This window comes from Heloderma suspectum, chromosome W, assembly GCF_057233095.1.
Source record: "Heloderma suspectum isolate Gila_16-S chromosome W, 16-S_ref, whole genome shotgun sequence".
Classification (NCBI taxonomy): Eukaryota; Metazoa; Chordata; class Lepidosauria; order Squamata; family Helodermatidae; genus Heloderma; species Heloderma suspectum.
The window spans coordinates 48,226,108-48,243,874 of NC_139475.1; the positions used below are offsets into that span (position 1 = coordinate 48,226,108).

At 47.7% G+C, this 17,767-nt stretch overlaps 1 pseudogene across 1 annotated transcript in view; it reads left to right on the top strand.

Moving 5' to 3' along the window:
* Positions 1-1,656: 1,656 nt before the first annotated feature.
* The window catches only part of LOC146333995 (DNA-directed RNA polymerase, mitochondrial-like), a 61,725-nt pseudogene continuing 45,614 nt past the window's right edge, over positions 1,657-17,767 (top strand). The window contains exons 1-5 of the transcript XR_014786396.1: positions 1,657-1,733; positions 10,956-11,095; positions 12,463-12,558; positions 16,606-16,895; positions 16,948-17,295. The product of XR_014786396.1 is annotated as a DNA-directed RNA polymerase, mitochondrial-like (transcript). The remainder of the gene's footprint in view (positions 1,734-10,955; positions 11,096-12,462; positions 12,559-16,605; positions 16,896-16,947; positions 17,296-17,767) is intronic.

Here is a 17,767-nt window from a genome sequence, read left to right on the forward strand (position 1 = left end):
AGCCCTGCGGTACCCCACTCGTTGCCTCTCCCCAGTTTGAGAAGGCCCCATTGATTAGCACTCTTGGAGTCCGATTCTGTAGCCAGCTGTGGATCCACCGGATCGTTGTTTCGTCTCGCCCACTTTGAGCTAGTTTGCTCCTCAGGAGATCATGGGGCACTTTGTCGAAAGCTTTGCCGAAGTCGAGGTATATGGTGTCCACAGCATTCCCACGGTCTACAAGGGAGGTGACTTGATCCAAAAATGAGATTAGATTTCATGTATCACTTTAGTCTGGATCCAACCCAGGGGCAGCATGTTTGGGACAGAAGAAAGGCATAATTAACTTGCGGGACTCAACACCGCAAGACATGGAGATTACCTCTGGATTAAGGTTACCAGGACTGGATTAATTCGAGAAGGATCACTGTATAATCAGCTCAGTAGCCTTTGATGCTGAGAGTTTACCTCCAAATAAGAGACTCTGAAAACAAGGCCACGCATGACCTACTGTTTTCACAGGCTATGCACTCCGTATCCCTGCATTTTTTTTTTATGTAGACAAGAAAGTTTTTTGTTTCACCTGGCTTTTAATAGCCTTTCATTCCCAGATTAAAGATTTAATTTCTCTGTGGTCATTAAGTGTAAACCTCTGGTCCTAATTATGATGCTGAATGTGTTTAAAAGCTGATAAAACCACTAACAAGTTAAGGTTACTGTAATCTGATTCTGGGGGGCCTCTTAGGACCAAAAATCATGGAATGATCTCCCCGACAAGGCCTGTCTGGCACCAATGTTGTTAACTTTTCAGCCCCAGGTTCAAACTGCCCTCTTCTCTCAATCATTTGGCAGCAGATAATGAGTTTTTAATCAGACCCTGGATAGTCTTTGGTTAATGGTTTAAAAAATAGTTTTTAGATATGTTGCCCATGTGTGTGCTTTCTGTTTATATGTTTTATATAAATGGTTTTCCACTTTGTATAATATATTTTAATGGTTTTTACTTTTTGTGAACTGCCCAGAAAGCTTTGGCTATGGGGCAGTATAGAAATATAGTAAATGAAATTGAAGGTCATCTAGAAATAAAATGGAATAAACTTCTCAGACCTCTATAGGAGCAGTCATTAGCCATGCTGGCTGTGAATGATGGGGGTTGCAGTGCATCAGGTTGAAGGAGACTGTGTTATGTTGTACTCTTCCCCAAACAGGAGGGAATCTATGGGCCTAGTTTGAAAGTTCACATCTTTTTAAATGCAAACCCACTGAAATAAGTTGCTACTCACTGCTTCCCACAATGGTGGGCAACTTGGAGCCCTCCAGATGTTTTGGCTTACAACTTTCGTGAGCCCTAGCCAGCTAAATCTAATAAATAAACAAACTATGTTTGGGCCAGATGTTTGCCCCTACAAGTTGCCAGATGTTTGCCCCTACAGGCTACCTCCTAAGCCACTTTTAGTGTTGTCCAGGGTGTAAAGAAGCAACAGCTGTAACTGTTATGGAAATTTCAGTTGTCATATGTCTGTTATCCCATGGTTTTATAAGCTAGGCTATGCGTGTTCTACCTCTGTGTGAGACTGCCACGCTGACAGAGACACAGCGCCTGATCAGAGACTCAGGAATGCCGAGACTGTGTTTACGTAGAGCACACGACCATCTCCCCGCTGCCCCTCTCTGCGCATGCCCGAGTATGTGAAAGGCGCGGCCTGCTTCCCGTCTCCTTCTCCGCTAGACAAAGAGGTTAGTGGAGCGCAAGCGTAACGCAGCCCCCAGAGGCTTGTGTATATAAGCTTCTGGATCACACTACTTGATTGCCATCTCTGCTGGTGCGTTAGCCCCAAGGGCTGCCTTATTCTGCAGAATAAGACCGTGTTGGACCAGACCTCTGCCTCCTCCCGTTCTGGGTAGACAAATTGGACGAGTCTGCCAGGGACAGGACACGGTTTTCGTAACAATAACCATAACATGGAAATCACCAAGGAAAGCCCCAGGTGTGCTGCTTTTAACTAATTACAAGACACCTTTAATTGCAGTTAATTGCCCACACTAAAACTTGCTCAGAGAGATGCTAACACTGGTATTTGCTGCAGCACAGTTTCAAGTTGTCAGAGTGGCAGCAGAGGCAGGCCACCTGAGTTAGGAAAGGCTGATTTTCAGGCATGCTCTGGGCTGCAAATCCCACTGCCAGGAAGGCACCAGCCAGAGAGCAGCAGGAAGAAGTATTTGCCCCATAGGATCAGGGGAGAAGGAAAGGAGAAGGAACAAGGTGTCCTGGAAAAGTATGGGAAAGGTAAGGAATGCCAGAGGGGAACAGTTGGTCATATCACACCGGCAGCAAGTCCTGAAGGATGAGAGAAAGGAGGCTGCCAAAAGTAACGGTGCAGTCCCACAGCGGTGTGGGGAAAGTTGGCTACATCACAATAGGGCAAAGCACCTACAGGAGGATTTTCCCTGCTGTGCCACCACACCTACAAGGTTCACTCCCCCCGCAGGCTCTGCTGACACCATCTTGATTACCTTTTTGGCTCCAGGTGAGAACTTTAATTCACCCAGGCTTTTTAAGACCTTATAAAAAAAGTTAACCAAATGATTTACCTGGCTTTAATTTAGTTGTTTGTTTAACTGATGTCTCACTCCATCCCCTGGGTTCTGGGCAGCTTACAACACCACCTTCATCGTTAATAGCCTAATCCCCTAAGGGGACTGCACAACCTGAGGGACTCAAATTGTTTTTGGAGGATACGAAGGGTCCAAATGCAATGAAAACAGACTGAATAGAAGAGGCAAGTCTTTTTTTATTTTTACAAGCATGAACCAGAACACCTATACTCATTTTTTTAAGTTCTTCTATTATTGATACTAGATTGTTCTAAACCACTTTGGAAGGACATATAAGAGGCTGACATAAAACGCAGGACAGCCTTCCTCAACCTGGTGCCCTCCAAGTGTTCTGGACTACAACTCCCAGCATTCTTGTCCATTGGTGGACCATGCTGGCTGTGGCTGATGGGAGTTGAAGCAACAATACATTGTCTTTTTCAAGCTTCAGTCTCTCCCCTTACACAAGCACGTGTGTGGAAATCTCTCTCTAGGGATGCTACTTTGCTCACTTTTCAGCACCAGGGAGGAACTTCCTTTCTCCCCTATGCTTTAAAACTTTTACATTGCAATAATTGCTGCCAGTTTAGCCCACTGTGTTTATTTTATTGTTCTACTCCTTACATATTTTAATGTTCCAGTTTAGCAATGTAAGCCACCCTGAGAGTATTTATTTGGGGGGGGGGGAGGGAAATGTTCCTCCTGTGCAAGCACCAAGTCATTGCTGACTCCTGGAGGGACGCCACTTGCGCTGGTGTTTTCATGGCAGCCTGTAGTGGGGTGGTTGGCCATGGCCTTCCCCAGTCATGACTACCTTTCCCCCAGGAAGCTGGGTACTCGTTTTACCGACCTTGGAAGGATGGAAGGCTGAGTCGACCTGAGCCAGTTACCGGAGACCTGGCTTCCGCTGGGATAGAACTCAGGGCGTGGGGAGAGTTTTGGTTGCAATACTGCTGCCTACCACTCTGCGCCACATACATAATTTTCTTTTATCAGTTAACTATGTCCAAAGGTAGAGCAGCCATTGCTCCTTGATCCCAGCATGCCCTCCTTGGAAGACAGAGATCTTGGGTTTGTGGTGGACAGCTCAAGGAAGATGTCAACCTAGTGTGTGGCTGCTGTAAACAAGGCAAACTCCATGTTAGGCATGATTAGAACAGGAATTGTGAATAAAGCTGCCAATATCCTACTGCCCCGATACAAATCTAGGGTGCGGCCACACCTGGAATACTGTGTACGGTTCTGGTGACCACACCTAAAAAAAAAAGATATTGTAGAGTTGGGAAAAGGTGCAGAGGAGGGCAACTCACATGATCCAGGGGCTGGAGCATCTCCCCTAGGAGGGAAGGTTACAGCAGCTGGGATTGTTGAGCTTGGAAAAAGGAGGGCCAGGGGAGACATGAGAGAGGTCTACAAAGCTATGCCTGGTGTGGAGAACGCGGATAGGGAGGGACATTTTTCTCCCTCCCTCTCCCAGGGTCATCCCATGAAACTGATGGGTGGGACATTCAGGACAGATCAAAGGAAGGACCCCTTCACACAGCACAGAGTTAAACTATGGAAGTTGCTACCACAGGATGTAGCGATGGCCACCCATTTGGATGGATTTAAAAGAGGGTTGGACAAATTCCTGGAGGAAAATTTGGGCGATTAATAAATTTAATAAATAAATAAATAATAAATAAATAAAAAGCCTATCCATGGCTACTAGTCCTGATGGCTGTGAGCTACCTCCAGTACCAGAGGTGGTGAGCCTATGTACGGCAGTTGCTGGGGAACCTGGGCGGGAGGGTGCTGTTGCACTCATGCCCTGCTTGTGGGTTCCCGGTCGACGGCTGGTTGGCCTCTCTGTGAACAGAATGCTGGACTAGATGGACCCTGGGTCTGATCCAGCAGGGCTCTTCTGATGTTCTTATGTTCTTGCATGCCAAGAAGAGTCCACATGTTTCCACCCTCATGTGTGTGTTTTGTTTTGCTTTAACATTCACCTTGATGCAGCGTTTTGATGACCTTGAAAGCATGATCATCTTGTGACTTTTTAGCTGGTCTTAATGAAAGTATTGTGTTACAAGGAGAAGGAGAAAGACTGGAGTCACACATAGCACAAACATCTGCTAAAAACTGAAACCAGTCTCACTCACAATTTCCTCCCATTGCAGATGACAGGGTGGTGGCTGTAAGATTACGGTTAATGGTGAGCCTGCAACGCAACCCAATGTTATTGACTTTACATTGCTGGTTTGGGGGACAGGGGGACATGAAAAAGGAGAGTGGTTTATGACAGCCCTGCAGTGCTGCCCAGTTATATCTCCCTATTGCAGGTGGGGTATTGATACACAGTGGCTTTCAACAACCCTGCAACGTAGCCCAGTGTTATTACACCTGCACTGCAAGTAATCATAGCTTCCAACAACCCTGTAATGTGGTTAATTGTAAGATGGGATTATAATTACCTTGTATCATGACATTCACAATTTATATAGGGACTGAGAGTGATATTTGCTTCCAACAACTTTCTAATAAAGGCTTTAAGAACTGTCATCTGCTGTTATCTTTATTGGTGCAATATGACATAAGAAACACACACAATGTTACACATTGTGCAAGATAGAAACAGAAACTGACTCTACAGATGAATTTCAACTACAGTCATTTGGAATGGTTCGGAAAAGTCAGGCAAGCCATAACTGCTCAGTCATGATCAGTGCTGACTTTTGCCCAGCTCTGTTGCAGTAAATATTGGCACTAAAGGATACTTCCCGGTGATATGATCGCATCTGATTGGGATGGCTTTTTGGTTGTTTGTTCATTTTGGTTATGAATCTCATTTGTGAAATAGTGTGAGATTTGGGGGATTCATAATCAAGTCCAAGGGCTGAACAGGCCACTGACATACAGTGTGGATATCACTTTTGTTTGCATTCGTCATGACACATCATGATCGCAGTTAACACATCCCCAGTGGGAAAAGAAGAAACAGTGTACAGTTGTTGCTCTTTTTATGATCAACAAAGTCCCAGTGCTTTGGGATCACATAGCTGACTTAGTTAATATTAAGCATCAAACAACACAATGATTTGAAATAATAAACTAAATGAACAAACAATTAAAAATAGAAGAACCAAAGGGCCAAGGACAGAAAATTAGGTAACACATTCCTGGGATACACTCTGTGTGTAGAACCCTAGAATGGGAAGGGACCTTAGACAGCACTGAGTTCAGGTTTCCTCCAACCTGGTGCCCTCCAGTTTGGACTCCAGTTCCCAAAATTCCTGACCACTGGTCACCTTGGCTAGGTCTGATGGGAGCTAACATCCAAATGAACTGGAGGGTTCCAGGTTGGGTACGGTTGATCTAATGCAGGATTCCGCAACAACATCCCTGACAGGTGGCCATCTGGCCTCTGCTTAAATATCTCAGTGGGGGAGAATCTGCCATGGGCAGAGGAAGTATGTTCCACTGCCAAGTAGCCCTCACTGTTAGGGAGTTTCTCCAAATGTTTCTCCGAAATCTGCTTCCCTGCAATTTCCAACTGTTGGTTCTAGTCCCGCCCTCTGGAGCCACAGAGAACAACGGGCCCAATGTTCTGTGTGACGAACTTTCAGATATCTGAAGACCGCTCTCATTGGCTAATTACAGTTGATAAACATATTCCCAATGAATTCTCCTGGGACCTCAGTCCTAAATGTACTTACTGAGAGGTAAGCCCCTTTCCAGGCAGGTGCATTTGCATAGGGTGAAAGTTTTAAAAGCCAGTGTGGTGTAGTGGTTACAGCGTTGGACTGGGACTCAGGAGATCCGGGTTCTAGTTCCCACTTGGCCATGGAAGCTCACTTGGTGGCTTTAAAAATTAATTAAAATCAAAAATTAATTAAATTAAAATTAAAAATTGATTACATTAAAATAATTAAAATAATTAAAATTAAAAATAATTACTTCATTAAAATTAATTAATTAAAATAAAAAATAATGTAATTAATACCTCCATTCCCTCTCCCAGAAAATGCACCTTGGAGAATGTACCCCCCTACTGGTACAAAATAGGGACCCCCAAATGCAACCGGAAGTCAGGGAAGCGTCTTGCCAAATGCTGGCCAATCTCTTGCACAATATTCTAAACTTTTTCTATCTCTAAGATCCACTTGGGCCTAAAGAGACCAGGGTAAGAGAAACATAGAGATAGGAAGGTATAAAGTTACATGTGTGGTTGTCTAGAGATGAAACTTCCTAGCTCTGTTAATACCCCCCCACCCCAAGCCTTTCTCCCCCTTTGGTAGAAAGGTGAGAGCTACGTCCACCCGCACCCGCAAGGAAGGAAGAAAGGAAAATTCTAGGATTTTATGCAGCTTTCCCCATCCTGTCTTCAGATTTTGTTGGACTACAACTCCCATCATCCTCTGCCATTGGTCCTGCTGTCTAGTGATGATGGGAACTATAGTCCATCAACATCTGGAGGGCACCGGGTTGGGGAGGGATGATGTATAGAATTGCAGCCTCCAATGCAGATGCCTTCGGCTTGCAATGCAAGTTGATTTAGCCTGACCAGTCAACATGCAATGGATTTGGGAATCTAAAGGGGTGGGATGTGAGGGGATATTTAAGGAGACTGACCTGAAAGCGGGGTTTGTAAAGGGAAGGAGGGAGGGAAAGATGCAGTCTGGGAAGCTGAACCTGCCTCGGCTCCACTACTAACATACAATAACATTGTGACTGGACTACACTACTCTGCCCGTTGTAGATCTCCTTTGGGAGAACCTTCCAAAGTTACAGTGCCATCACAGAGAAGGCCCTGTTTTTTACAAATGCATGGTGTATGTGCATTGCTCAGAGAACATTAGTGCTTGGGCGGATTAGACATGTACTAAATAAATACAAGAGCCTCGTGTGGCGCAGAGTGGTAGGCGGCTGTATAGCAACCAAAGCTCTCCCCATGACCTGAGTTCGATCCCAGCGAAAGCTGGGTCTCGGGTAGCCGGCTCGGGTCGACTCAGCCCTCCATCCTTCCGAGGTCAGTAAAATGAGCACCCAACTTGCTGGGGGAATGGTAGTCACGACTGGGGAAGGCAAAGGCAAACCACCCCGCTACAGTCTGCCACGAAAATGCTAGTGCAAGCAGCGTCCCTCTAAGGGTCAGCAATGACCCGGTGCTTGCACAGGAGGAACCTTTCCTTTCCCCTTCATGGATCACTGCCTTGTTGCAGCGAAGGGGCTTGCGTGACTCAGTGAAGCCATAAGCTATGCCGTGCAGGGCCACCCAAGATGGATAGGTCATGGCGGAGAGGTCTGACAAAATGTGGTCCACTGGAGAAGGAAATGGCAACCCACTCCAGGATTCTTGCCAAGAAAACCCCATGGAATGTATCCCAAGGCTAAAAGATATGGCGCCAGAAGATGAGCCCCTCAGGTCGGAAGGTGTCCAGTATACTCCTGGGGAAGAGCAGAGGGTATTTCCAAGTAGCGCCAGAAAGAGTGAAGTGGCTGGGCCAAAGCCAAAAGGACACTCAGCTGTGGATGTATCTGGTGGTGAAAAGAAAGTCCGATGCTGTAAAGAACAATATTGTTTAGGAACCTGGAATGTCAGATCAATGAATCAAGGTAAGCTGGAGGTGGTCAAACAGGAGATGGCAAGATTGAACATCGACATCTTGGGAATCAGCGAACTCAAATGGACAAGCATGGGCGAATTTAATTCAGGTGACCATCATATCTACTACTGTGGGCAAGAATCCCTTAGAAGAAATGGAGTAGCACTCATAGTCAACAAAAGGGTGGGAAAAGCAGTACTGGGGCACAATCTCAAAAACGACGGAATGATCTCAGTACGATTCCAAGGCAAACCATTCAACATCACAGTAATTCAAGTCGATGCCCCAACCACTGAGGCCGAAGAAGCTGCGGTTGATCGGTTCTATGAAGACCTACAACACCTTCAAGAACTAACACCAAAAAAAGATGTCCTCTTCATCATAGGGCATTGGAATGCTAAAGTAGGAAGTCAAGAAATCACCGTGATAACAGGCAGGCATGGCCTTGGTGCACAAAATGAAGCAGGACAAAAGCTAATAGAGTTTTGCCAAGAGAATGTGCTGATCATAGCAAACACTCTTTTCCAACAGCACAAGAGACGACTCTACACATGGGCATCACCAGATGGTCAATATCGAAATCAGATTGATTATGTACTTTGCAGCCAAAGATGGAGAAGCTCCATACAGTCAGTAAAAACAAGACCTGGAGCTGACTGTGGCTCAGATCATGAGCTGCTTCTTGCAAAATTTCGGCTTAAATTGAAGAACGTAGGGAAAACCACTAAACCATTCAGGTATGACCTCAATCATATCCCTCATGAATATACAGTGGAGGTGAGGAATAGATTTCAGGGATTAGACCTGATAGACGGAGTGCCTGAGGAACTATGGATGGAGGTCCGTAACATTGTTCAGGAGGCAGCAACTCAATCCATCCCAAAGAAAAAGAAATGCAAGAAAGCCAAGTGGCTGTCTGATGAGGCTTTACAAGTAGCTCACGAAAGAAGGGAAGCGAAAAGCAAGGGAGAAAGGGGAAGATATACCCAACTGAATGCAGAGTTCCAGAGAATAGCCAGGAGAGACAAGAAGGCCTTCTTCAATGAACAATGCAAAGAAATCGAGGAAAACAACAGAATGGGAAAGACTAGAGATCTCTTCAAGAAAATCGGAGATCTCAAGGGAACGTTTTGTGCAAAGACAGGCATGATAAAGGACAAAGAAGGCAGGGACCTAACAGAAGCAGATGAGATTAAGAAGAGGTGGAAAAAATACACAGAAGAACTATCCAGGAAAGATCTGAATGTCCCTGATAGCCATGATAGTGCGGTCACTGAACTTGAGCCGGACATCCTAGAGAGTGAAGTCAAGTGGGCCTTAGGAAGCATTAGTAACAACAAAGCTAGCGGAGATGACAGTATTCCAGCTGAGCTATTTAAGATCCTAAAAGATGATGCTGTTAAAGTGCTGCATTCAATATGCCAACAAATCTGGAACACTCAACAGTGGCCGCAAGACTGGAAAAGGTCAGTTTACATTCCAATTCCAAAGAAGGGCAACGCCAAAGAGTGTTCCAACTACCGTACAATTGCGCTCATTTCACATGCCAGCAAGGTGATGCTCAAAACCCTACAAGCTAGGCTTCAGCAGCATGTGAACCGAGAACTACCGGAAGTACACGCTGGGTTTCAAAGAGGCAGAGGAACTAGAGATCAAATCGCCAATGTTCGCTGGATCATGGAGAAAGCAAGAGAATTCCAGAAAAGCATCTATTTCTGCTTCATTGACTACGCTAAAGCCTTTGATTGTGTGGATCACCACAAACTGTGGCCAATTCTGAAAGAGATGGGAGTACCAGACCACCTTACCTGTCTCCTGAGAAACCTGTACGAGGGTCAAGAAGCAACAGTAAGAACCAGACATGGCTCCAAGATCACCGCAGACGGTGACTGTAGCCATGAAATTAAAAGACGCTTGCTCCTTGGGAGGAAAGCTATGGCCAACCTAGACAGCATAGTACGAAGCAGAGACATCACCTTGCCGACAAAGGTCCGTCTAATCAAAGCTATGGTTTTCCCAGTAGTAACGTATGGCTGTGAGAGCTGGACTATAAGGAAGGCTGAGCGCCGAAGAATTGATGCTTTCGAACTGTGGTGCTGGAGAAGACTCTTACGAGTCCCCTGGACTGCAAGGAGGTCCAATCAGTCCATCCTAAAGGAAATCAACCCTGAGTGCTCATTGGAAGGACAGAGACTGAAGCTGAAGCTCCAATATTTTGGCCACCTAATGCGAAGAGAAAACTCCCTGGAAAAGACCCTGATGCTGGGAAAGACTGAAGGCAAAAGGAGAAGGGGGCGGCAGAGGATGAGATGGCTGGATAGCATCACTGATGCAATGAATATGAACTTGAGCACGCTCCGGGAGAGAGCGGAGGACAGGAAGGCCTGGCGTGCTATGGTCCATGGGGTCGCGAAGAGTCGGACACGACTGAATGACTGAACAACAACATAGTCGGCCCAATAGCACAAAAGGTTCTCTGGATCGGTATGATTTTTATGGGCAGCCTTCACTTCTCCCTGCTCCCTCGGTGGACATTTACGTCCTTACTCAGACGTGAGCCCTACTGAGTTCAGAGGGACTTACTCCCAGGCAAGCGCGTATATAGAGGATCGCAGCCTAAAAAGCATTCGCCCGAAGCGAACCTGGAATCCCCCTATAGAAACTCCAAAACCTCTCCTATTTTTTTCGATCTATGCATGCTTGCCCTGCCTCGCGTGTGCTTCTCGCAGCGCCCCCTGGGAGTCGTAGTTCCCTTCCCTCTTCCCCGGCCCGAAGCGGGCGGCTTATTAACTGAAGGGGGAAAGGGGTGGGTGGGGACGGTTTTGCGTGTGCGCAGTGGAGGACAGCCGTGGGACGCAGAGAGCAGGACCATGCGGAGGGGCTAAGAGGAGCATGTCTGTGCTCAAGCTGCAGGGGGCGCTTGCTGCGGGGCACAGGTGAGGAGCTCCGGGGCGGGGCGGGGCGGGGCGGGGACCGGGGAGGCTCCTCCCGCGTGGGCATACGCCCCCCAGATTTGGGGGTGGCTGGCTGGCTGGCTTTAGACCACCCTTGCAACTGGGGGGTCTCTGCCCCTTAATAACAGGACTGACCCCCCCATGAGCAGTGGACTGAACCCCTCTTGTGCAGAATAACCAAGGCAAAGCCGTGTTGTCTCGGCTCCTTCGTGCCTATGTGGCAGACTCCTCAAAGGCATAAAAATGTCTCTGTTTCTTCCGTATTGAAGGAGAAACTGCTAGGACGGTAGAGATAGGTTATGTTGTTGGCACAGCAACTCACCCCGCACCTGTGAATCATCGTGCTTGCAAAATAATTGGGTCATAAGCCGTGGGAAAGTTACAGGACCCTGGGACAGGAAGCTGCGGCTGGTGGTTCAGTAAAAGTTCAGTTGACAATGAGCAGACATGCGCGCTGGGCTTGGCTGATGTCACTTATTTAGCCACACTATGATTATAAATGTAACTGGGGAGTGTTGATCTGCGCTGCCCCTGGGTTGACAGAGCTGCCTTCGTTGTACACGAAGACACTCGAGTTGGATCTTACCCGCGTGTCCAGAGCTTAATTGGAGGGCAGCTTGGCACGGGCCTCTGAGTCCAGTTTTGGACTCTTACCACACTCTCCCCCCTTGAAATTGGGGAGGGCTCTCTGCCCCTTACTGAGAGGGCTGACCCCCCCCCCATGATAAGGAGAGTGGAGTCCTTTTCTCTTGAAATGTGGGGCCCTTCTTCCTTAATGAGGGGGCTGATTCCCCCCTCTTCGAATAAGAGTGAAGCCCCCCTCTTTTCTCTTACAGTTGGGGGAGGGGGGTGAGCCCCTCTCCCCTTTTAGAACTGGGGGAGGGGGTCTTTGTCCCTTGCTGAGAGGGCCTGCCCCAACCCAACCCTCCCTACACTACTCCCCAGATCTGGCATCTCACTCTCTTTTTGAGGAATGCCCCAGTGGTGCAGCCCCTGCTTTGCAAGCAAAAGGTCCTGGGTTCAATTCCTATTTTCTCCAGTTAGGAGGATCAGGGAGCAGGTGACCAGGAAGCCCCTACTCTTCTGGCGACCCCTGGAAAATCTGAACATAGCTTCCAATGTTCCTGTTTATTCAGAACCATGAGGACTACCGTCTCACTTGATATTTAGGGAACGGATTGTAATACAAAAAGGGGCACAGAGCCCAATGGGGAGAGAATGAGTTCAGCCCAAGCCCGTGATGAAGCTTTTGGGATTCAGTCCCCTCCTGGGGGAACATCGGAAATGGCTTATACCCTTTTTTTTGGTGCTGGCTGCCCCATAATGCAAATCATTCCATTGTCTTGCAGAGAGTCTGCAAACCGGGCTGAGGAGTTACTCCTCAACCAGGGCCAAGGAAGAAGCCTGGAAAAGATGGGCGTGTGAACAGACAGAGTTGCTGGAAGGTAAGTTAAATTTTTTTTAAGGTTCATTCACACACACAGGGCAGCATACCCAGGACTGCATGGCCACCCTCACCTATTAATTAATTTATTTTTTAATTCAGCAAAGGGCAGAAGGTAAATCTTCATCTCCTGCGAGATTTATTTATTTATTTATTATTAAATTTATTAATCGCCCATCTGGCTGGTCACCCAGCCACTCTGGGTGATGTACAGCGTACACTAAAACAGTTTAAAACAATAAAATTCTACAGTAAAAACATTTTCTAAAATACCCTAACCCACCCCAAATGCCTGCCTGAACAACCACGTTTTTAATGCACGCCGGAAGCTCATTAAAGAGGGGGCATGGCGGAGTTCCCTAGTTAGGGAGTTCCACAGAGTGGGGGCCACCACAGAAAAGGCCCTCTCCCTCGTCCCCACCAGTCTAGCTGTCCTGGCTGATGGGACAGAGAGGAGGCCATCCGAGGCTGATCTTGTTAAGCGGCCTGTCTGGTGCTGCTGGAGGCGCTCCTTGAGCTGGGCTGGGCTGGGCTGGAACTGCATAGGGTTTTAAAGGTCAAAACCAACACCTTGAATTTGGCCCGGAAAACAACTGGTAGCCAGTGCAGCTCCTTCAGCACCGGAGTGATGTGATCTCACCAGCAGCTGCCTTTAATCAGGTGAGCCGCCGCGTTCTGTACCAGCTGCAGCTTCCGAACCATCTTTAAGGGTAACCCCATGTAGAGCGCATTACAGTAGTCTAGATGAGAGGAGACCAGGGCATGTACTCCCGATGGGAGCAGATGGTCGGGAAGGAAGGGGCGCAGCCGCCGTACCAGATGGAGTTGATACAGCGCTGTCCGGCTCACAGCTGACACCTGAGCCTCCATGGACAGCTGGGAGTCCAAAATGACCCCCAGGCTGCAGACCTGGTCTTTCAAGGGTAGCCGTACCCCATTCAACACCAGGTCAACATCCCCCAACCTCCCCTTGTCTTCCACCAAAAGTACCTCGGTCTTGTCGGTGTTCAGCTTCAGCTTCTTCCTCCCCATCCAGCCACTCACCGTCTCCAGACATTTGGACAGGGATTCCACGGCCAACCCTGGTGAAGATTTGAACGAGTGGTAGAGCTGCGTGTCATCTGCATATTGATGACACTGCACCCCAAACCTCCTGATGATAGCCCCCAGCGGGTTCACATAGATGCTAAACAGCATCGGGGAGAGGATGGAGCCCTGTGGCACCCCACATGTGAGCAGCCATAGGTCCGAAACCTCCTCTCCCAGTGCTACCCTCTGGTACCTGCCGGAGAGGAAGGACCGGAACCACCGCAATACAGTGTCTCCAATGCCCAGCCCCTCCAGGCGGTCCAGGAGGATACCGTGGTCAACGGTATCAAAAGCCGCTGAGAGGTCGAGGAGAACAAGGAAGGAGCATTTGCCCCTATCCAGAGCCCTCCTCATATCATCTACCAAGATCTCTGGGTGATCTCCAGCCAACCAAAGCAAAAGTGTTTATTTCGTCTGTAGACATTCCCACGTAAAACAAGGATCATTTAAGACGTATGAGAAAAATTGATCCAAATATATACTACAACGAATCATAAAGAAATACATTAAATACTAAACATACATGCATCACATAGAATCAGCAACCAACTTTACATTGTGAAGAGTGCCCATTTCATCCCTCCCCCAATAACAGTTAGACATTAATGACATGTGATCTCATTTTAATAGAAAATTATTGCAAATTATTTGGCTGTTTGTTCTGTGTGAGCGGCTCGTCAAAAGTGAACTCATGAGAGAGGTATGATTTGAACTGGGGGCTGTGCTACACCAGCAGATAAGCGCTAGTGGAAACTTTACAGAGTCAAATTGGTTTTAGGGCGCGATCCTGTGCATGCACGTTCAGGCAGAAAAAAAATCTACAACTCTCAGCATTTCCTACCTGGGCAGTGCAGGGAGTTATAGGACTTTTTCCTGTCTAAACATGCACAGGAATTGCACCCTTAACGTCTTTATTTATGACATTTCTATGCTGCCCAATCATCGAAGCTCTCTGGGCAGTTCACAAAATCAAACTGAAAATCATAAAATACAGTCGCTTAATGAAACATCATCTATAAACATTAAAAAGTTTTAACCATGATAAAACTAGAGTAAAACCCAGAGTAAAAGCCAGGATCTATTAGGTGGATCCAGAGTTGGCTACAGAATCGGACTCAAAGAGTGCTTCTCAAGACTCAAAGAGTGCTTCACAGAGGAGTGCTTCCTCTTCTCAAACTGGAAGAGGAAACAAGTGGGGTACCACAGGGCTCAGTCCTGGGCCCAGTGCTCGTCAACATTTGTATTAATGACTTGGAGGAGGAGGAGGTGCAGGGAATGCTGATCAGATTTGCAGAGGACACAAAATTGGGCGGGATAGCTAATACCCTGGAAGACAGAAACAGAATTCAAAGTGATCTTGACAGACTGGAGCCCTGGGCAGAAAACAACAGAATGACATTGAATAGGGATCAATGCCAAGTTCTGCACCTAGGAAAAAGAAACCAAAGGCACAGTTACAAGATGGGGGATATGTGGCTCAACCACACTACAAGCGAGAAGGATCTTGGAATTGTTGTAGATCGCAAGCTGAATATGAGCCCACAATGTGATGTGGCTGCAAAAAAGGCAAATGCTATTTGGGGCTGCATTAACAGAAGCATAGCTTCTAAATCCCGGGAAGTACTAGCTCCCCTCTACTCAGCACTGGTTAGGCCTCATCTGGAGTACTGTGTCCAGTTCTGGGTGCCACACTTTAAAAAGGATGCAAACTGGAGAGGGTTTAGAGGAGGACAACGAGGATGATCAGGGGGCTGGAAACAAAGCCCTATGAGGAGAGACTGGAAGAACTGGGCCTGTTTAGCCTGGAGAAGAGAAGACTGAGGGGAGACAGGATAGTGCTCTTCAAGGACTTGAAAGGCTGTCCCAGAGAGGAAGGCCAGGATCTCTTCTCGATCCTCCCAGAGTGCAGGATACAGAATCATGGGCTCAAGTGACAGGAAGCCAGATTCCGGCTGAACGTCAGGAGAAACTTCCTGCCTGTGAGAGCAATATGACAATGGAACCGAAAACCTAGGGAGGTGGTGGGCTCTCCCACACTGGAGGCATCAAGATGAGGCTGGATGACCATCTGCCTCTGACTTGGATTCCTGCACTGAGCAGGGGGTTGGACTCGATGGTCTTATAGGCCCCTTCCAGCCCTACTATTCTATGATTCTATGATCTTAAAACACGCAAATACATTTTTAAAGAAAAAAAACTGAAATAATAAAAAGCCTGAAAGAATAAAAAGGTCTTCACCTGGCTCTGAAAAGACTACAAAGTAGGGCCAAATTGGGCCTTCTGGGGTTCCCAAAAATCCTGTCCCCTTTTTCTCAACAATTGATCATTTCTGGTGTCCCGGGTTTGTGCAGGTTTTCTCCCATCCGAAAGGTTGAAATGCCTCTCCGAAGGCCAAGTTACTGGCAGTAAGAGCTTCTCCAAAATGGAGTCTGGCTCTTAGGGCGAAAATGGTTTTGCACCCTGATTTTAGGGGGACCCTTCCCAGGGCGGCGTACAAAGTTGAAAACTGCAAAGCATTATAATAGAATGATGATTCATTCATTCATTTATTATATATCTGTACCGCCCCATAGCTGGAGCTCTCTGGGTGTTTCACAAAAATTAAAAAACATTAAAATACATTATATAAAATATAAAAATGATTCCCATAATGACAGAAAACAACTAACGTGCACAACAGCAACATATATCTAAAACAATTTGAAACAATCAGCCAGAGAAAATCAAGAGACTCATGACACGCTGCCATATGCCTGAGGAAAGTGGGCCGTTTGAACCTGGCACCGAAAAGATGACAATGTTGGTGCCAGTGGGCCTCGTCAGGGAGATTATTCCAGAAATGGGGAGCCACCACTGAGAAGGCCCTCTCCCTCATTGATGATAGAAACAATGACGTAATAATACTTCAATTCACACGTCAGCGCAATCTTTCCCCCTTTCTTTCTTTCTTTCTTTGCAGTGCTCGAAGCTAGGGTCAAGCAGCTGCAGGCCAACAAGGTATCGGAGGTGGTGATTGACAAAGTCCAGGTGTCTTGGTCCAGCCGGAGCAGATTCCTTCAGCCTGCCCCCCTGCAGGCAGCAGCTGTGCCCAGCCCAGCTCAGAATGAGTCCGTCCCAAAGTGTGGCGAACGGGCCGCTTCCCAGCCCAGCTGCTGGATGGAAAAGCTAAAGAAGGAGAAGACGATCAAACACAAGCGGCTGCTGAAGCTGGAAGCCAAACTCTCAGCCGTCACTCCAGGGCTCAGCTCGGCTTGGAGTTGGCCAGGCTGATGAGAGCATCCCCAAATCGCCCATGAAAGAGACCCGTCCGAAGGGCCGAGCCTCCAAGCTGCAATACCCCAGTGTGACTCAAGGCCATCACAGTGATCACAAGGCAAACTTGGATCCCAGCTCCGCAGCCCCTGAAGGTTCACGAGGGTGTGTTCCAAGCTGGGGTGGTGCACAGGAGAAGCTGCCCCTGGAAGGAGAAGACAAGAACTGCCATGGAAATGTTCAGCTTGGCTTTTTGGCCTACCTGGACACCTGCGTTTTCCTGGACCAGCTGGATCAAGCGCAGCAATGCCTGATGTTCTATCACCGCTCCCATGCACAGCAGAAGCTTCTGGATGTGCGGATGTACAATCTCGTCATGCACGGATATGCCAAGAAGGTAGCAGCTTTGCATTCTTTCGGGGCTGTGTGTGTGTGATCTTGGGGCAGCCTTTTAGCTTCTCAGCAGCCCTGCGAGGTAGGCAAGGTTGAGCAGTGGTGACCTGTCCTGGGGTGGGGGGTGCTTCTCGCTCATAGCTGTGGGAGGGATTTGAATCCAGGTCTCCCACACGATCAGACATCACCACGGTGAGCCAGGCTTTTAGGACGACAGGGCAGTGTAGCAGTTAGAGTGCAGGATTGGGACGACTGCCAGTTCACCCCCCGCCCCACTTGGCCACGAAGTGGCTTTGCCCATTCACCCTCTCTCAGCCTGACTGGCCTACCTCGCAGGGCTGTTGTGAGGATAAAATGTGTGTGTTGGGGGCAAGGGAATGGACTCTGGATTGGTTTTTTTACTGCATTTATATGGTTGCCCAATAGCGTACGTCAGGGGCAGGCAACCTGATGGACTACCACACCCATCATCCCTG